Genomic DNA, 22,040 nt, shown 5'->3' on the forward strand with positions numbered 1-22,040 from the left:
CCAGTTTTATTCACCTAACTTTAGGATGTGAAAGATCAAGGAAAGATGTAGCAAAGATTTACTGAAATGGTTCCACATAGAAGGGATTCCTGCAATAAAAAGGTTAAAACAAAGAAGATATGGTTGTTTTCCTTGGAGCAAAAGAATATTGACAGGATATATTACAGAAGCATACAAATATGTGACTGGTTTGGAGAGTTAATACATCTTGGTACTTAGTGTGCCCTGGTAAGAAAAAGGTAATGCATTGAAAATTGATTATTGATGTTAAAAAAAAAAAAAATACAAAAATCACTGAACGTTAAGGTGCAGCTAGCACAAGCAATTAGGAAGATATGTTGATCGCTATCAAAAGATTTGTGCACTAAAGTGAAATATACCTTACTACAATTATAAAAGGGCTTGGCAAGATGCACCTGGAATGTTATGTGAAAGACTAGTCTTTCTACTCAAGGAACAATAAAGGAGGGGGGAGGAGGGGTAAACGGCAACACAGGTTCACCAGATAAATTTGTGGGGACGATGGGATTGTTAAATGAGACGAGATTAAGCTGAATGCACTTAAGATTTACAATAAGAGATGAACCTACTACATTCTTACTGGTATTGACAGCAATTGCACTGATGATGTTTCTCCAGCTGGGACATTTGCAACCAGTGGTTAGAGTCTCAAAATGGGCAACTAGCCATTCAGAACAGATACAAAAAAATGTCTTCATCCAGAGAATATTTGAATAACTCTACTCAAGACAGCTATGGAAGTGAAATCATTGGGTATATTCAAGACAGAGACCAATAGAATTTCAGGCAATTCAGAAGTCATGCCAGTTATGCCAAGGTTAAAAAAAAAATCAACTACGATCTTATTGAAGAGTAAGCATGAAGGCCGCATGGCTTATGTCTGTTTCTATTTCTTGTGTTCCAAATAGAGAAAGTCTGTTCCTGTAATCTGATGATTCAAGAACCAGAATGCACATTTAGAATACAAAGGGAATACACAAACAACAAGCTGATTCTATTCAGAGAATAGTTATGATTTAAAACTTACTGCCTCTGTTGGGGAAGTGAAAACTTTGTAAAATAATTGATTGAGCGAGTACTTCAGAGAAATTAATTTACAGAGTTAAAGGAAAAGATTGGGGGTACATATTTAATGGATTTGCTTTGTTATGATTGGTCAAATGGCCTCCTTCTGTATAACAACAATTCTGAGCTCATGAAAAAATGTGGCAGGTACTGTATTTTTCCTATTTAAACTAATTTCAATGAATGCTACAGTCACAGCAGACAATTTCCTTCACAGAACATTTGCTTCTTTTGGGTGCCTGCATCATACAGTAAGGCATATAATTTCACCCCAAAATTCATCCATTATTGTTTGAATACATCGCTGGCAACCTTAACTGAAGCGAACGGTGTGCAATCAAGCCTAGGTAACTGCAACTTGAGAACATAATCCAAATAGGTTGTTTTTTTTTAATTGGTAGGGTTACCGTAATATTGTTTTTGTCAGAGCAGCTGTATAAAGGGTAATTTTAAAGCAAATTATTCTTTCTAAATGCTTCAACATTTACATATCCATGCCCACCATTTTATTTGGAATGGTGAAGGTTACAGGTGTTTATCTATCTTTCATCTAAATTTCCAAATCAACATCTGTATTTACAACAGAAGGCAAATTTGAAGATTACTATGTTAACCAGCAATATTAAAATTAAATGATGGGTCATGGAATCTGACACAGAAATGGCCTAGAATGCAGATTAACAAGTTGTGCTACTTTCTACATGAAGACAAGCAAGTTATACACAATAGAGGGTGGGCCGACCAGCAAAATGCCATTTTCTGTATTTGAATGCTATTAAAATAGCTTAAATTCCTGCCAGTCACCCAAATGAAATCTGAACATATTGCAAAGAAAATTAAAGTTATGATGTTACTTGGCAAGCCAAAAGGCTCAAATCTAAATTAGTATCCAAACACAAAAGATTTAATAAAATCTATCTATCCAGATTACACAAACTACAATCCTGCATTAGAGGCATAGTATAATAATAATAATAAATTTTTATTTGTCATATGTAGGTTGGCACAGGGTCAACGGTGCAATTAAATTGTATTTGACAAGACAACGGGTCACCTCAGCAGTAATATTCCAAGGATAAATAAGATTTAAAATGAAGGAAAAAAATAGTGCAAGCTCCATTACCTCCAAGCCATGGGACCAACCTTACTTTTCAGGTGGAGACGGGAAGATGGAGGGAGAACTAGGAAGGGAGAGGGGAAGAGAGGGACAGAGGAACTATCTAAAGTTGGAGAAGTCAATGTTCATACATTCCTTCTCTCCTGAGATGCTGCCTGACCTGCTGAGTTACTCCAGCATTTTGTGAAATAAATACCTTTGATTTGTACCAACCCTACTTTTCAGATGACTGACAAAGTAAGAATCAGTGATCCCAGGGGTAATTGTAATAGGACCTAGTGCAAAAAATTGTACGTGATAAGATGCCATCATGAAGGATTTCAAAGTTGATGTAAAATTATTTATACAAGTTATTAACATTCAACATGGAAGACACTGATAAGATTCTGCTGCCTGATATTTTTACCCCTCAGATACCAATAAAAACTGACTTGGTCATTCATCTCATTGTTGCCTCTGGGATCTTGCCCTACACAAATTCCTTACTATATTTCCCCACAATATAACAGCAAACAATATTCAAAAATATTTTTACTAATTGCGACCAATGAAATGTGTCTTTAAAAGAAGCCATGCAAATCCAATTTGTTTCTGAAAATAGCACACAACCACAACAGATCCTGCCCTATGAAGGCATAAAAATTACAATTTCATTTTCCAATGAGATTTTTTTTAAGTACCAAAGCAAGGCAGTTCATTGGCGTTCACAGATCCCCTCAGGAGAGTTTTCATTAACAGACAACTCTATCATCTGTAAGAGGTTAGCAAAGCATACAAAAGCAAAACTAAACAATCAATCCTTAATGCAATCAAATGAGTTATTATTATGGTTTGGGCATAAACGTGCAACAATTTTAGGTATGATCACACTACATTTGTAAAGAATTCAGAACAAAATATGTTTAAATAAAAATAGGTGACACTCCGAGGGTCAGCATCTGTGAAAGGGAAACGGTTAATATTTCAGGCTGAAGACCCATTGTTAAAACTAAGGACAGAAAACAAATTAGTTTAAAGCTGCAGAGAGACGAAAAGAACAAAGAAAATATCAATCATTGAATTCAACCAAGTACAAAAGTTCTGCAGACCAGGTGGTGGTGAAGAAAGAAAGTGCACATCAAAGGGAAGGGTTAAAGTTGTTCAAAGCATAGTGCATATCATGAATTCCAAACTTAGTGATACAAGTGGGAACATGGCTTAGTCTTGAAATACTGTCTATACCAGCCATAGAACAGATTCTCGTTGAATAGACAAATTGACCCCGTTCCTGCCTTCTCCCCATACCCCCTGACTCCGCTATCTTTATGAGCTCTATCTAGCTCTCTCTTGAAAGCATCCAGAGAATTGGCCTCCACTGCCTTCGGAGGCAGAGAATTCCACAGATTTACAACTCTCTGACTGAAAGGTTTTTCCTCATCTCCATTCTAAATAGCCTACCCCTTATTCTTAAACTGTGGCCCCTGGTTCTGGACTCCTCCAACATTGGGAACATGTTTCCTGCCTCCAACGTGTCCAGTCCCTTAATAATCTTATATGTTTCAATAAGATCCCCTTTCATCCTTCTAAATTCCAGTGTATACAGGCCCAGTCGCTCCAGTCTTTCAACGTACGAGTCCCGCCATTCCGGGAATTAACCTAGTGAACCTACACTGCATGCCCTCAATAGCAAGAATATCCTTCCTCAAATTTGGAGACCAAAACTGCACACAGTACTCCAGGTGCGGTCTCACTAGGGCCCTATACAACTGCAGAAGGACCGCTTTGCTCCTATACTCAACTCCTCTTGTTATGAAGGCCAACATTCCATTGGCTTTCTTCACTGCCTGCTTGTACAACTGTAGCATAACATCCCAACTACTTAGTTCCCTAACTGATGAAGGCCAATGTACCAAAAGTCTTCCTTACCACCCTATCTACCTGCAATGTCACTTTTGGGGAACTATGTACTTGCATCCTTAATCCCTCTGCTCTAAAACGCTCTATCATTCATCGTGAAATTCTGGCCCTGATTTGATTTGTTGGAATATGACAGCTCACACTTATCTGAATTAAACTTCACTTATCAATGGCCTAACTGATCAGGATTCCATTGTAATTCTTGATAATCATCTTCCGTGTACAATACCATCTATTTTAATGTCATCTGCAAACCTAGTCATCATGTATTGTGCATTCGCATCCAAATCACTGATAAAGATAACAAACAGCAATGGGCCGGAGGCACACCACTATTCACAGGCCTCCAGGCATGCTGTGCCTGGTGCTGCTACCGCCACCTTCCTGACCACTCCCAGGCCCTGCCTGCCGTGGCTACCATTGCCGCTGCCACCACTCCCAAGCTGCGCCCATTGCCGCAGTGATCACCGCCATCATTCTGGCTGCTTGCACGCTGTGCCTGCTGCTGCTGCCAGTTCCGACACCGCTGCCGCTCCCGTCACCGCTCTGACGCTGGCCACTCTCAGGCCGTCACCAGCACCATTGGCGTCGCTTCCACTGCCACCACCGACCCTTGCCTGCAATGCGGCCGCCCAAGGGCTGCAACGATTGACTCCACCGATTGTCACCTGTCTGTAGGCCAGGGCCATCAAATCGCTTGGATTCCAAGCCCAGTTCATTATCAGGGGTCTGCAGAAGGGTCCCGACCCAAAACAAAACATATCCATGTTCTCTGGAGATGCTGCCTAATCTGCCGAGTTACTCCAGCACTTTCTGTCCTTTTGTGTATGCGCTTGCAATTACAGTTGTTTCTTTCTACTACTTGTACAATAATACCTTATTCGGTTATAGCAGACAATCAGCAATAACAGACACCATTCCCCCCCCACAGAATAAAGGTACAATATTTAGTGCAAGAAAAAGGTTTATAGTTCAGAGGTCTTCAATGAGGTAGATGGCAGGTCAGGACCACACTTTAACTAGTGAGAGAATGGTTCAGTTGCCTGATAACAGCTGGGTAGAAATTGCCCCTGAATCTGGATTTGGGACCCTGAATCTTGAATCTGAAAGGGTAAATAGAGAGAGAGAATAGGGCTTCTCCAAACACAGTGGTCATCTATGTGAGGAGCTGCTGGAGATGGACATGGTCCTTGATAAATATTTCCGTTTTTTATTATGGAGAAAGACATGAAAAATAGGGAGCTTGGGAAAGTTAATGACAATATCTTGAGAGCAGTCTGTATTACAGTCAAGGAGGCATTGGATGTCTTAAAATGTATGAAAGAAAGTACCTGTAGGTAAGTTCACCCAGACCTGATAGGATATGTCCAAGGGAAGTGTGGGAATCTGGGAAATAAATTGCAGGAGTCCTGGCTGAGATCTATGAATCATCATTAGACATGAGTGGAAGATTGGAGGGTGGTTAATTTTTAAGAAGGGCTACAAAGAAAATTCTGGAAACTATAGACCAGTAAGCTTAACACTTTTGTAGGAAAGTCGCCACCACTGCCACCCAGTCGCACCAGGTAGCAGGCACAACCGGGGAGAGTCCGGTAAATCAGTCCGCTGTAACAGAAATCCACTATAAAGAGGTCTGCTATAAAGGGTTTACTGTATAATGTTCAAGAATTTGAGAACTATAAACTTAAAGCTGAAATTGACAAAACACAGCAGTTGCAAAATTGGTAGCAATATCAAAAAAAATCAATACAAATTTGGCACATTAATTGTGAGAAACAAGAAGATGGAAGAGCACGACCTCAGGCATGGACAAATATGCTAATTTGGCCCATCAGTTCATTTCATGGTTATTTTTTTGCAAGAATTCAAATTGGGAAATTTGGTAAAAATGCAATTTTTGGTATTTTAACAAAGAAAAAGGCAGGTTTAACTCAATGAAGTAATGATTTTCAAAGTGGAAGTACCAAAAACAACAAATGTGGAATTCCATCATGGGAAACATAGCAGGAACCCAATTCAGTCAAAAATATACAACCTTGTTAGGAGGAATAATTCCATTCGTTTTTTCTCTTTGTCCCTCAAATCAATTAGAGCACTTCTATTATTTTCTTCATTGGTTATGTTAAATTAGCTCATAATGCTATTAGTTTTAAGATAATAAAAAAATGGAAAAAGATAGGACAAGTTAAAGGCCTAAATAAGAGTCAGGCTTATTTTGATGACATTAGAACAGTAACTCGTAATGATTGATTGGGAGAAGCATTTTGCAAGTAGAGGGGTGTCTCGCAAATGCAAGGTTTTTAAAACTGAAATAGGTAGAGTAAAAGCCAGCATGTTCCTGTCTGCATAAAGGGCAAGGCATCAAGACATTACAAATTTGATGTTTTTTGTAAGGAGTTGATCAAAAGTATTGATAAGGACGGGGCTGTTGACATTGTCTACATTGACTTTAGCAAAGCTTTTGACAATATTCCACGTGGTAGACTAATCCAGAAGATTAGAATACATGAGACAGCAAATTGGATACAAAAATGACTTCATAGTAGGAGGCAAAGGGTGTTACTAGAAGGTTGTTTTTCAAAATGGAGACCTGTGAAAGTGGTGTGCTGTATTTATTGGTGCTGGGTCCTTCAGTGTTCATATAGATTAATGATTTGGAAGAGAATGCAGGTGTCATGTTTACTAAGTTTTTAGATGAAAGCAAAAAATTGGTGATTCAATGGACAATGAAAATGGTTGTCCAAGATTTCAGCAGGATCTAAATCAACTGGGGAAATGGGCACCAGAATAGCTGATGGAACTTAACTTGTAAAACTGCAAAGTTCATGTTGGGATGGACATATAAAGTGAGTGGTAGAGCCCTCAGGAATTTTTTTTGAACTGCGAGACCTTGGGTACACTTACATAGTTCCCTGAAAGCGACAACACATGTAGAAACAGTGGTGAAAAGGCATGTGCTATGCTTGCCTTCATCAGATGAGCCTTTGAGTACAGGAGTTGGGTCATCAAATTACAGTCATGCAAATCATTGCTTTGGCCACAGTTGGAGAATTGTGTGCCATAGTTGGAGAATTCTGGTCACCAGGAGGATGTGATTAAGCTGGAGAGGGTACAGAAAATATTCACAGGAATGTTCCCTGGACTGAAGGGCTTAAATTATAAAAAGAGATTGGACAGGATGGGACTGTTTTTCCTGAAGCACAGGAGGACAAGGAGTGACATTGTAGAGGTTTATAAAATAATGAAAGGCATAGATAGGAAGGACAGTCATGTATTTTTCCCAGAATATGGGAGTATAAAACTTGAGGGCACAGATTTTCTATACAGAGGATAGTGGATACTTGCTACAAGCATATTTGGAACAAGATACATGGAACAAGCACACAAAGGATGGTAAGTACACGAAAAGCTACACTGGCACCCAGGTCATTCCCTCTCTCATTGGACAGAAGGTACAAAAGCTTGAAAGTGAATACCATCAGATTCATAAACAACTTCTTCACCACTGTTACCAGACAACAGAACCGACTTCTCATAAACTAAGTGTGTAGTCCCAATCTACCTCAATGTGGCTCTTGTACTTTATTTTAATGTTTACTTTCTAATACTGTTATACTATATACTGCAATATTGGTTATTTTTCTTGTTGCACTACTTGTACTTGTGTAAGGGGTTTGACGGCACTCATGTATGGTAATATTTGACTGAATAGCACACAGATTTCTGAAGAAGGGTCTTGATCCGAAACATCACTCATTCCTTCTCTCCAGAGATGCTGCTTGTCCCGCTGAGTTATTCCAGCTTTTTGTAACCATCTTTGGTTTAAACCAGCATCTGCAGTTCCTTCTTACACACAGATTTTTATTCTACCTTGGTATAAGTGATAATAAGCCAATACCAATTTATTGCAAGGTCACAAGGCTGAAAAATACCTCATGGTTTGAAGAAGATGCATTTAAGTTTGCCATGAACAATCAAAACAGTGATCTGCACAGGGACTGTCTGGTAATCATTTAATCTCAACTGGTCAAAATGCAAGGAGACTGCATGATCAGCAGCAGATACAGGGTACCAACATGAAATCAATTTTACCGTGGAGCAGTAGGAAGGTAAACAGGCAAGTGTAGCATCTCCAAATTTACAAGGAAATATATCTTTCACCAAGAAATCTATTGAACATTGAAGCTACAGAACATAGGCGAGGATCCAGGGAACCTTACTATAACTTTGCAGTGGTGTGGATAAATGAGAAAGAGTAGAAAATGTGGTAGTCAGGGATCTTTGGTTAAGGTTTTGAAAAGGCTTGAAAAAGACTAAACGAAAAATATTACAATCAAAACGAATGTGATTAAGGTGGAGCAACTGAAGGTACATAATCCATTAAGGAAGAAAGTGGGATGCTGGAGGGGTTGGGGCTGTGGGAGAAAATAGTTTTTTTTTAAATTCTTCTGCAGTCTCTTGGGGTTGAAGATAAGGAGTAGAAGATGCGTCTGCCAGAACCCGTTCAACATGGAGTGAGGATTTGACAACAGCAATCACACAGACCTGCACGTCAAATAGCAAGAACGTGCAGTGGCTGCAGACACATTGTTCTGGATAGATTTAGTAGACACACCCATTGGCATACACCCCTCTTACACCTCACATTGGAAAATTTGAGGAGGGCTAATTAGAGGTCAGTCCAAGCATAAAAGTTAAACCTAATCTGAGCTCAAGGATGTACTATTTTTTATTCTGGACCCAATCAACACCATCCAAAATCCCACCCACACTGTGCAGCTGCTAGACCCAGTTTGCAGGATCCACTTTCGTCATTGTAACTATGTAAGTCTTTCTTAAGTAGTTCACTTATAGAAAATCTTGAGGATTAGTGATTTATAAAGGGCCAGTCCTGCCCTAAACCAACAGGATTCTAAGGACTTTTCAAAGCCAACCTAACACATACTCTATTCCATTATGAAGTTCAGATCAAGTAGACCTAATAGGACAAAAGGTAGAAACAAAATGCTGGAGAAACTTAGCGGGACAGGCAGCATCTCTGGAGAGAAGGGATGGGTAACGTTTCGGGTCGAGACCCTTCTTCAGTCTGAAGTTACTCCAGCATTTTGTGTCTACCTTCGATTTAAACCAGCATCTGCAATTCTTTCCTACACATACTAGGACAAAAGAATACTTTAAATAATTCACTAAAAAGGAAAGCATTGTTAAAAGCAAACTGCCTGCCCTAGCCAAGTTTACCTGTCCTACAGTTTCAACAAATAAGTTTTTCTGAAACACAGCTGATCCAAATGCAGGGCAGATCACATTGTCAATTGCAAACAAACTGCAATTTCACCTGGAAGGTAGAGCTGGGAAGGACAGACGTTTACAAAAAAAACAGGCATAGTTTCTCAACTACTTGCAATGAAACCCGTTGGAATGGGTGCAGCAAGTGAGCAAGCTGATTTCTTCTCAGCATTACAAAATTGCATCAGGGGATATACTGTAAATGGTATACAGAAACAAGGCAAGTTGGATGAGTACATCCACAGACTCTTACATGTTGCAGAACTGGTCAAGGTGGTTGAAAAGAGATACTAGATGCTTAAGAATATAAAAGCACAGAAGTTTCACAAGGTCTACATGTAATAGTTAAGTACACTGGGTATTACAGATCTATCAAATGTTGTGATATCTGCCTCCACTACCACCTCCTCTGACAGTATTCTGTAAATATCAAACTCAGCCTGTGAAAATCTTTCCCCTCTGATATTCTTTAAACCTTCTCCCTCCTTTAAACCTATGCCCCTTGTTTTTTTTTAAATATCCCCACCATGAGAAGGAGATTCTGACTATGTTTGTTTCTTATAATTTTATACACCTCTGTCAAATCACCCCTCGTCTTCTTTATGCCAGAGAAACAAATCTAGCCTATCCAATCTCTCCATATAATTAAAACTCTCCAATCCAGGCAACATTTTGGAGAATCTCCTCTGCGCCCTCTCCAGTGTTTGGTTCTAAAGAAGAGAACGGGCCTAATTAGACAATTACAAATACTACCTCTATGTTAGTTCATAGCAAAACACAAATTCCTGCAGCAAGTCAGACAGCATTAGAGGAGGAAAGTGAACAGACTACATTTCAGGTAGGGACCCTTTTCTCCAAACCTGAAAAGTCATCTGACTACTTATCTCCACATAGGCAATCTGATCTGCTGAGTTCCTTCAGCACTTTGTTTTGTTTCTCTAGATTACAGCATGTGCAGTCTCTTGGATCTCCACTTTAATTCATTACATCTAGGGCTTGTGACTTCCTATTCAATTCACATGATATCTATCTTATAAATTCTACAATCAAATCTCTACATTAGTAGAAATATCCAAACTAGCCAAATTTACAACCCAAGCATCACACTATGAATTGGACAGACAAATACTAGGGTAATTAAGTAAATTTAGAAGTTTGCTTATTTAGAAAAAAAATTGTTTCATTTTGTTCACGTAAATATAGAACATGTGCAACATCAAACATGTCAGCCTATTGCCAGCTCCTTCCCTGCCTTTTCCCATAATGCTGCAAATGTTTCCTTAAAAGTATCCATCCAAATGCTTCCATTATCTTCAAGCAAGTCAATATATAATCAAAATAATTAATTGCACAATGCTGTTTTCCACAAATGAAGATCCACAAGATAATTGTAGAAAAAGATGATCACTTCCCACATCTGTCACCGCCTACAGTGAGCCAGCTAAATAGCTGACTCCTGCTAACTAAGGGAAGGAGTATGTAAGGACCAAAAGATCAAATACAAACAAGTTTATGGAGTGCCAAGCAGCAGTGATCCCCACCCTCCTATACACTCTAGATATCTAAACGCTTTATAGTCAATGCTGGAGTAACTCAGCAGGTCAGGCAGCATCTCGGGATGCTGCCTGACCTGCTGAGTTACTCCAGCATTTTGTGAATAAATCGATTTGTACCAGCATCTGCAGTTATTTTCTTATATAAACGCTTTATAGTAGTGACCTCAAAGCAATGAAGAAATACCACCAATGTTGTCTCCACAAAATCTGACAAAACCATTGGCTGAATAGATATCCCAAAAGGGAGGATTTGATCGCACTCAACTAGCTCCTGTAGACATGCCATGCCCCCTGCATGCCTGACACCCAACTCCAGGGTAAAAGCAATTTTCCTCGGCTGTATTATAGCGAGATTTCCAGGAGGAAACACACGTGTTGCAGGGATGGATCAGTTGGCCCCCTAAAACCTGCTCTGCTATTTATATCAGGGCTGTTCACACTGTAACGTCAGCTCCTCAATTGCATATATCTACAATAACTTTACAAAACATTGTTTACCTCAGCCTTCAGCAAAAATCTGTTTTCATGATATTTACAGAAGAGAATTTCAAAGACACAACCTCAAAACAAAAATGTTTCACATCGGGTTTAAATAGATGAAATTTAGTTCTAGATGCTCCCATGAGGTAATAAACATCCCTTTCATATCCTCACTGTGAAGACCCTTCAGGATCAGTTAAGTTATAAATTCTAGCCATTACAAATCTAGTCTCTACCACATTCCTCACAAAACATCCATTTCAGGTATTAGACTCTAAACTGACCTCCATTGCATTTCCATCCTTAAATAGGGAGAACAACATTGAACACAGTACTCTAATGGTCATCTTGCGAATGTTCTAAATAACTGAATCAGAACCTCACTACTTTTATATTCAATACCACCAGCAATAACCAATAACATTTTGGATTTCCTAAATACTTGCCATAACTGCACTAAAATACCAGATCACAAAGCAAGTTTCCACCTTGTTTCCTTTTTATTTGCCATAATAGATATCATCAAACTTCCCCAACGCTTTATGTCATTTGTCAGATCTTTACTCACTCACAACACTCACAAATGTATTCTCTTCACAATTTATTTTCTTAACTTACTTTGGGTTTGGTAATAAGGCAATACATCCTCGTTGCCTTGTTGCCAATCATTTATATAAATTGAAATTTATAATTGATGTATCAGCACCAGACAAAAGGACATCTTAGTCTCCTTGAAAAAAATATTAACCCTCACCAATTCATGGAAATTCCGGTCCATGTCTATTCAAAATTAACATCCAGGAAGGCAATGAGCACCTCAAGCTTCTATGACAGGAACCAAGCAGAGATAATTAGCAAACACTGGAAGAAACTCAAAACATCCTGAACAATCTACCCACTAACCTATATTAAATACAACCTGCCCTACACATGGCAGAATTTCAATCCCATCAACCACCTCAGAACTCAAAGAACGGGAGTAAAAGCAAGCTACCCTCAACCCTTACCGTTTGATCATGAAGATGATTTTGTTTACATCAAATGTATCAGTTCACAACTTTCTGCATTCAATTTCAACCGACACTTGTTGACACATGTCTCTAAAATTTTTACACCAGCTAAAATTTGCTAATGATAACTTTTAATCTGCACCATTACTAAAAGTAATCACTCCCCCTACCTTCTCACATCTTCAATCTCATCATGCCTCTTCCCTGCTAATCTCCTAATCTATATCAAGGGCAATTTACAGCAACCAATTAACCTCTCACCTAGCACACTTCTGATGTGTGGGAAGAAATCTGAGGGAAAGACACACAAGACAGGAAGAATGTGCAAATGTCATCAGACAACACCCAAGGTCAGGATCAAACCCAGGTCTGAAGTTGTGAGACAACATGCTAAGCACTGTACTGTTGTTACCTGCTGTTCAAAGATTATGTTTTTGGTTAATAAAAACAAAAGCAAAAATAGAAACTGGAGTAAGATAGCCTCAAAGCCTGCCCTGGTGTGCAACTAAATCCTAATTGAACTTTTACATCAAATTCATTTTCCCATTTTATCTCCAAATCCCCTTATTCTATCACTGGCCATCACAGACGTGTCATAACCTTCTAAATAAAGAAAATTACCTTTTTCAGAGCCTTAAAGGACTGAACTTTATATTCTTAAACTGCAGCTATTAGTTCATTACTGTACAGGTGGGTAAATAGCCTGTCATTATCAATATTATCTGCCTCTCATTTCTTCAAAACCAGATTCTATAAATTTTATAGAATTTTATATTCTATAAATTTTACTCCCAAAAAAGTTCTCTTTCTCGAGCAATCAATCTGATGAACTTCCTTTGCAGCAATTTAAGTAAACCCTTCCTTAGGTTCATCAACTAACACCAACATTCTCAAATGTCTCCCCGGTTTTACAAAATTTCAATACACCTTTCTATTACATCACAGCTCTTACACAAAAACAGGCTAATGTATCATTTCCTATTCCATTTGTTTACTATGATTCCATGTGAACTTTGAGAAGTGAGAGCTGTTGCATTTTGGGATGTCGAACAAGGGCAGGACCTACACAGTCAATGGTAGGCCTCTGGATAGTGTTGTAGAGCAGAGGGATCTAGGAGTACAGGTGCATGGTTCCTTCTTTGAAGGTCGAATCACAGGTGGATAAGGTGGTCAAAAAGGCCTTTGGCCTTCATCAGTCAGAGTATTGAGTATAGAAGCTGGGAGGTCATGTTGCAGTTGTATAAGACGTTGGTGAGACGCAGTTAGAATATTGTGTTCAGTTCTGGGCACCATGTTATAGGAAAGATGCTGTCAAGCTTGAAAGGGTTCAGAAAAGATTTATGAGGATGTTGTCAGGACTAAAGGGTGTGAGCTACAGGGAGAGGTTGAGTAGGCTGGGTCTCTATTCCATGGAGCACAGGAGGATGAGGGGTGATCTTACCCCCTTACAAAATCATGAGAGGAGTAGATAGGGGAGATGCACAGAGTCGCTTGCCCAGAGTCGGGGAATTTAGGTTCAGAGGACATAGATTCAAGGTGAAGGGGAAAAGATTTAATAGGAATCCAAGGGGTAACTTTTTCACACAAAGGGTGGTGGGTGTATGGAACAAGTTGCGAGAAGAGGTAGTTAAGGCTGGGACTATCCCATCGTTTAAGAAACAGTTAGACAGGTACATGGATAGGACAGGTTTGGAGGCATATGGACCAAGTGCAGGCAAGTGAGACTAGTGTAGCTGGAACATTGTTGGTTAGAGTGGGCAAGTTGGACCGAAGAGCCTGTTCACTCTAAGACTCTAAAAGCAAGGACACAAATCCAAACATTTGTCAGCCTCAAGTTTTACTGCGAGATATAAAACTGTTGATTACTTCATACTCCAGAGGGGATCTTTTCACCCAATCAGCTTTCTAATTGTATAGTTTCACATCTGTCATTCATTACATTGTGAGCATACTATGATATATTGCCCATGCTGCTCTCCTTCACCCTCTTATGAGGTTTAAAAAGATACGTGAATATTTAAGTAAAATTTTCCCCTACCCTTATTTGAATAGCATTTTGGATGCATTATTTTGACGGTACATTGAAAGGTGCTCGCAAGATATTTAATTATGTGCACCAGACTGTAATGAATCTATTAACATGTCTCAGTTGTTTGGGATATTTGTTCAAATAAACCTATGTACTAATTCCAATTCTTCTCTTTCCAATCAGTTATTCATATCAAAAAGATATTCTACCCAAACAACATTTTGGAACTCAAAGCACTAAATTACAAGTTTGTCAGTCTGCGAGAAATAACAATTGCATAATGGCCTATCTAGTAAAGAAATAGCCCCTGTTTAATTTTGTAAAAGGGGTTATCCATCATTTTTGTAAATTATAATCAAGTGAAGAGGTTTTTAAGAAGCGTTTTCAACTGTAAAATTTCAATTTATTGTACATGACTATTACTACTTAGGAGTTTAAATTACATTATTGTAAAGTGATGCACTGTGTAATAAAAAAGAGGGAGATAGAAAGGGAACTGGTATAATGTGTGCAGACTTTTAAAGATTTGATTTCAGTTGACCACGCAAAATCCATCAAGAATTATAACCAGAAAAGGGAACACTGCTTGGAGGTAGAGATTATGTCGCGTTAGCTGAGAACTCCGTTCATTAATAAATAGGCACTTCGATAGACTATACATTTGCAAGCGCAGTAAACTTTTAGTAACCGAACGCGAATAAACATATATCAAGTGCCATGTTATGCCATGCCAAATGAACAACCAGCCGAGATTTCACCCTGTTAAGTGGGGTGAAAGAAATCTTAAAAGTGGACTGCTGCGCCTAATTCCGCATTGGGCGTCCAGCATTCAAGTGATGAAGGCCTGTCGCAGAGTTACTCAAGGACGAATACTGACGTCGCCTTCTATGGAAAAGCGCGCACACATACACATACATTTCATGTACACAGTTCGTCACTCCGGCAATGTGCAGTACAGCTGATCATTTGTCACAAATAAAACACCACCTGACAGCGTCAATTCGTTTTTGTTGGATTACCTGTTGGCTTTGGTAAATAGGAAACCACGGGATGCCTACAAAACAAAAATGGTTTTAATTTTTTTTAAATAAGAAACTACCCGCAGCTCATTCGCCCTCTGAGCGGATAATACTCAACATCAAGTTGTCAAGGGCTCAAAAGCAGCACCGAGGCGGAAACGCAACCACCCGGGCTGAGTGTCAGCGGCGTGGTCCTATCGACGTGCGCGTGTAAGGCATTGGCGAGGTCCTGTGACGTTGTGAAGCCAATAGGAAAGGGGGTTGGAGGCGGGACCTCAGGGTGGGGGGGAAGAGAGAGAGAGGGAGGGGAGAAGGAGGGAGGGGAGAAGGAGAGAGGGGGAAAGGGAGGGGGGGAAAGGGGAGGGGGGAAAGGGGAAAGGGGAGGGGGAAAGGGGGGAAAGGGGAGGGGGAGAGGGGAGGGGAGGGGGAGGGGGAGGGGGGAAAGGGGATGGGGAAAGGGGATGGGGAAAGGGGAGGGAAAGGGGAGGGGGGAAAGGGGAGGAGGGGAGGGGGGGAGAGGGGAGGGGGAGAGGGGAGGGGGGAGGGGAGGGGGGAAAGGGGAGGGGGGAAAGGGGAGGGGGGGAAAGGGGAGGGGGAAAGGGGAGTGGGGAGGGGGAAAAGAGGAGGGGGAAAGGGGGAGGGGAGGAGGAAAGGGGAGTGGGGAGGGGGAAAGGGGAGTGGGGAGGGGGAAAGGGGAGGGGGAAGGGGAAAGGGGAGTGGGGAGGGGAGGGGGAAAGGGGGGGAAGGGGAGGGGGAAAGGGGAGGGGGAGGGGGAAAGGGAAAGGGGGAGGGGAGGGGGAAAGGAGGGGAAAGCGGAGGGGGGAAGGGGAGGGGGGAAAAGGGGAGGGGGAGGGGGAAAGGGGAGGGGGAGGGGAAGGGGGAAAGGGGAGGGGGAAAGGAGGAGGGGAAGGGGAGGGGGGAAAGGGGAGGAGGAAGGGGAAAAGGGGGAGGAGGAAGGGGAAAGGGGGAGGGAAGGGGAGGGGGAAAGGGGAGGGAGAGGGGGAAAGGGGAGGGAGAGGGGGAAAGGGGAGGGGGAAAGGGGAGAGGGAAAGGGGAGGGGAAGGGGGAGCAGGAAAGGGGATGGGGAGGGGAAAAGGGGAGGGGGAAGGGTGAGTGGGGAAGGGTGAGTGGGAAAGGGGAAGGGGAAAGGGGAGGGGAGAGGGGATGGGGATGGGGAGAGGGGAGGGGGAAAGGGGAGGGGAAAGGGGAGAGGGAAAAGGGAGGGGGAAAGGGGAGGGGGAGAGGGTAGGGGAAAGGGGGAGGGGAAAGGGGGAGGGGAAAGGGGAGGGGGAAGGAGGAGGGGGAAGGGGAAAGGAGGGGAAAGGAGGAGGGGAAAGGAGGAGGGGGGAAGGAGGAGGGGAAGGGGGAAGGGGAGGGGGAAGAAAGGGGGAGGGGAAGTGGAGAAATGGGGTGGCGAAAGGGGGAGGGGAAAGGGGAGGGGGAAAGGGGTGGGGGATTGGGAACGGGGAAGGGGAAAAAGGGAGGGGGAGGGGGAAAGTTGAGAGGGGGAAGGGGAGGTGAAAAGGGGAGGGGGAGGGGGAAAAGGGAGGAGGGGAGAGGAGAGAGGGGAGGGGAGAGGGAAAGGGGAGGGGGAAAGGGGGGGAAGGGGAGGGGGAAAGGGGAAAGGGGAAAGGAGGAGGGAAAAGCGGAGGGGGACAAGGGGAGGGGGGAAGGGGAGGGGGGAAAGGGGAGGGGAGGGGGAAATGGGAGGGGGAAAGGGGAGGGGGAAAGGGGAGGGGGAGAGGGGAGGGGAAAGGGGAGGGGGAAAGGGGAGGGGGAAAGGGGGAAGGGGAAAGGAGGAGGGGAAGGGGAGGGGGGGAAGGGGAGGAGGAAGGGGAAAAGGGGGAGGAGGAAGGCGGAGAGAAGGGGGAAAGGGGAGGGGGAGGGGGAAAGGGGAGGGGGAGGGGGAAAGGGGAGGGAGAGGGGGAAAGGGGAGGGGGAAAGGGGAGAGGGAAAGGGGAGGGGGAGAGGGAAAGGGGAGGGGGAGCGGGAAAGGGGATGGGGAGGGGAAAAGGGGAGGGGGAAAGGGTGAGTGGGAAAGGGGAAGGGGAGAGGGGGAAAGGGGATGGGGAGAGGGGAGGGGGAAAGGGGAGGGGGAAGTGGGAGAGGGGAGAGGGAAAAGGGAGGGGAAAGGGGAGGGGGAGAGGGTAGGGGAAAGGGGGAGGGGGAAAGGGAAGGGATAGGGGAGGGGAAGGAGGAGGGGGAAGGGGAAAGGAGGAGGGGAAAGGAGGAGGGGGGAAGGAGGAGGGGGAAGGAGGAGGGGGAAGGAGGAGGGGGAAGGGGAGGGGGGAAGGGGAGGGGGGAAGGGGAGGGGGAAGAAAGGGGGAGGGGAGGGGGAAGAAAGGGGGAGGGGAGGGGAAGGGGAGAAATGGGGTGGGGAAAGGGGGAGGGGAAAGGGGAGGGGGAAAGGGGTGGGGGATTGGGAACGGGGAGGGGGAAAGTTGAGAGGGGGAAGGGGAGGGGGAGGTGGAAAGGGGAGGGGGAGGGGGAAAAGGGAGGAGGGGAGAGGAGAGAGGGGAAGGGAAGGGGAGGGGAGGGGGAAAGAAGGGAGGGAGAGGGGGAGGGAGGGAGGGGGAGGGGGAGGGAGGGAGAGGGGGAGGGAGAGGGAGGGGGAGGGAGGGGGCGGGGCGGACGGGGCGGACAGTCCGCGCGCGCACGCCCGCTCGCTGCCACAGCTCGAGCTCCAACCTCACTAACCGCCGCCTGACGATCAACATCGGCGCTCTGATATTTTCTTTCTCTCGCCCCTTGACCCACTTTAAAATTTCTTATCGTTTGGATTGCGCGGAGGCAGGGGTGGAGGGGGGGGTGGGGGGGGAGAGGCACGATGCAGGTAAAGATAGTTTGACGCCGGGTTGTGAATGAATTGAGGGGGTGCGGGTTGTGAGCGTGACTCGGGCCGCTCGCTACTCACCGCGGCCGCTCCCCGGGCCCAGCCGCCAACCGCCGTCACCCGAGCCACAACAAACGGCGCGGCTGTCAGACGCGCGCGCGCCGCTGCCACCGCCTCTCGCGAGATTGCAGCTCGCCAGCCTGCACTTCCTCACTCAAGTGTCAGCAGCACGTTGCTGCACGCAGGCTGCCAACACCGGCCCTGTCAACACCGGCTGTGCCAACACCCCGGTCCTGCCAACACCCGGCCCCACGCTCGACCCGCTCTCTGTCTGAAGAAGGGTCTCGACGCGAAACGTCACATTGTCTCCAGAGATGCTATCTAACCCGCTGAGTTACTCCAGTTTTTTGTGTCTATCTTCCTCAATCAGTGCCAGAACATTTGTAGGAAAGAACTGCAGATGCTGGTTTAAATCGAAGGTAGGCACAAAATGCTAGAGTAACTCAGCCGGACAGGCAGCATCTCTGCAATGGGTGACGTTTTGGGTCGAGACCCTTTTGACTGATCATTGCACACAGGCTGCCAACTCCACTCTGCAAACACCTCCTCACATTGAGTGTAAGAAAATAACTGCAGATGCTGGTACAAATCGAAGGTATTTATTCACAAAATGCTGGAGTAACTCAGCAGGTCAGGCAGCATCTCAGGAGAGAAGGAATGGGTGATGTTTCGGGTCGAGACCCTTCAGTCTGAAGAACGGTCTCGACCCGAAACATCACCCATTCCTTCTCTCCTGAGATGGTGCCTGACCTGCTGAGTTACTCCAGCATTTTGTGAATAGGTTCCTCACATTGAACTCACTCTCAGTCTAAAGAAGGGTCTGGACTCGAAACGTCATCTATCCCCTTTTCTCCAGGGATGCTGCCTGACCTGAGGAGTTACTCCAGCTTTTTGTGTATCCACTCCCAGACAATATCTCTCAAGCTGCACTCTTACACTGGTTGCAGCCAGCAGCTTGTCAGACAGCTCCAATGCTGCATATTAAAACCTCGGGCAGCTTTATCAGCACCTTACATGTCGCTTGGGCAGTAACTCAGTGGGACAGGCAGCATCTCTGGAAAGAAGGAATGAGTGACGTTTTGGTCAAGACCCTTCTCCAAAATGAGAGTCAGGGGAGGGGGAGACTAAAGATATGGAAGGGTAAGGTGTAAAAACAACAGAATAAAGCAGACGCTGATCAAGGAAATATAGAATGGTACATTGTTAGCTGAGGGGAAGGTGACAACGAGGCATACAGTCAAATATCAATAAAATTAATAAGGAAGGCAGTGAAACTAGTCGGATATTGAATATTGATTTCTCTAATTTCAAGTAACCCTTGCATTCCCTCTATCCATCCCTCCCCCACCCTCGTTGTCCTGCCAATTCCTACATCCATATATCGCCTCGTTATCACCTCTACTACAGCCAACAATGGACCATTGTGGGCTCCACCTTCCCTTGGTCAATGGTGCTGGCTCTGATTTGTTTTGCACCTTTGCATTCATCTAGTTTCCCTCTCCCTTGACTCTCAGTCAGAGTTCCTCTAGCATTTTATGTCTCTCTTCAGTGTAAACCAGCATCTGCAGTTCCTTCCTGCACACCCAGTGTACAAGAGCTATCTTAAAATACTGGAGAACATTGATAGGTGACGTTTCTGGTTGGGACCCTTCTTTAGACAAGAACAAATGACACAGAACTGAAGTCGGGTCCCAATACTGAACGTCACCTACCCATGTTCTCCAGAGATGCTGCCTGACCCGCTGAGTTACTCAGTGTAACTCTGTTTGGTAAACTCGCATCTGCAGTTTCTTGTTACATCTTAAAGTACAAATAATTTTCAATTAAACCTATTATCGAAATAAAGACAATTTATAATATAGACACCTGAACAGGTACATGGATGGGGAAGGTTTAGGATATGGACCAAATGCAGGCAAATGGGACTAGTGTACATGGGCCATCTTAATTGGTACTAGACCAAGTGGACCCGTTGGGCCCACAACTCATTGGGTTGCCATTGTGATGTGGGGGAAATCACACTTTTTTCTTTAAAATAAATGGCTTTAAATTTTATTTTTTTTAATTAATCTCAATGAAATCTCAATGAAAATCATGATTCTTCTTTAAAATTGTGTTTTTTACTGCATTGGTCTAGCACCCTCCCCTCCTTCACTCCATCACCTCAACCCCCCTTCTTCCCCACCCACTCCTCCCCCCCTTCCCCTCTACCCCCCAGTCACCCACTCCATCCCCCCTTATCTCCCCCCCTCCATTCTTTGGGGTTCTCCGGTGGCGCCGCCATTCCCGCCCGTCGGGTTTCCATTATGACGTCGATCATTGAGGTATTTCTGCGCATGGACAGCTGACAGGCACAACAAGTGGAAAAGGGATTTATTCAAGTTTAAAATGTGAATAACAAAATATAACAATTTGAACGTTAATAGGATTTCTTGATGCAGGAATTTTCAACATCAGCATCATTTCCCCTTTTCACAACAGGAAGGAGTTGTCGAAAATCACCACAACAAAAGGTAAGAATGCCACCAAAACGCTCATCGTTCTTTTTGCATAGATCTCGAGGAGTTCTGTCCACCGCTTCAAAGCTCTCCCTCCTAATCATCGGGCATTCATCCCAAACAATCAGTCTCACACTCCTGATCAAATGAACCATTTTGGAGTTCTTCTCAATGGTGCACATTGTATTATCGGTCACTTCGATGGTATCTTGAATCGAGAATGTGCAGTTCTTCCACCAGGCATCAATGTAGCTGCTATAGCAGAGGATGCTTCAGCAAAAGCAACATCAACTTGACCTCGAACTTTGGAGAGGATCAAATTAGTGAGAATTGTTTTGTCCATTCCTGCTGGTGTATCAATGAAAAACATTGAAGGAACATTCCTTTCCAAGCAGCTGCACACATGGTCATACACTGCTCTTTGCTCAGCATTCAGCAGAGGCTCCTTCTCTTCAACAAATCACTGTTGTTCAGTGCTATTGTACTGCAATTCACTCAGCAATTCTGGATTGTCACCATCAAAGTTCATCCTTTCATGTCTTGGTAGTGGCACATGAAAGTATCCCAGTGTCTTGTTGTAATTCACAAGCTTGTCTTGAATATACAACAGAGCCTGATCATGATGCCTCTCACCAATCATGATATTTGGATCATCGATTGTTATCCATTCTCTTTGAAGGTAATCTTCAGACATTGAATTCTTGAAGCGATCCCATAATTGTCGAGAAATGTTGATCTCAGCAATCGTCAGCAAAACAAACAAATCTCTCATTGCTTCGGGGAGTCTTGTCTGCTCAGCATCTTCCATCGTCTTTTGCCAATGGTCGTCAGTTTGCAACAAACCTCTTTCTAAGCAGATGTCTTTGAAAGAAGGAAGAATATGTCCGTCATGCGTCCTCGATGAATCGAAGGATACTGGCCCTTTTATGTGATGGAGAAGCAGTCTCAAGTAGTAGAGGACACATCTTGGAGAAACGGTATACACTCGTGCCAGAACGTTGGCTTCAAAAATACCTGGAAGATCTTCCACTATCTTCCCAACCTTCCTTCTTTGCCATTTCTTATTGTTCCATGTGCAAAATCGGGGTACATCAGCATAGTATAGTGTTCTTGCAAATTCATCTCGAGAACACAATTCCATGAATTCAGTTAAAGTTGTTCTCGTGATAT

At 43.7% G+C, this 22,040-nt stretch overlaps 1 protein-coding gene across 1 annotated transcript in view; it reads right to left on the bottom strand.

The window, feature by feature from the left end:
• osbpl2b (oxysterol binding protein-like 2b) overlaps positions 1–18,497 on the bottom strand; it is a 74,033-nt gene extending 55,536 nt beyond the window's left edge. Inside the window, exons 1-2 of the mRNA XM_078418706.1 lie at positions 18,394–18,497; positions 15,480–15,514 (exon numbers count right to left, since the gene is read on the bottom strand). The gene's annotated coding sequence lies outside the window, so the exon portion shown is untranslated. The remainder of the gene's footprint in view (positions 1–15,479; positions 15,515–18,393) is intronic.
• Between the last annotated feature and the right edge of the window lie 3,543 nt (positions 18,498–22,040).

Source organism: Rhinoraja longicauda, chromosome 22 (genome assembly GCF_053455715.1).
Source record: "Rhinoraja longicauda isolate Sanriku21f chromosome 22, sRhiLon1.1, whole genome shotgun sequence".
Taxonomy (NCBI): Eukaryota; Metazoa; Chordata; class Chondrichthyes; order Rajiformes; family Arhynchobatidae; genus Rhinoraja; species Rhinoraja longicauda.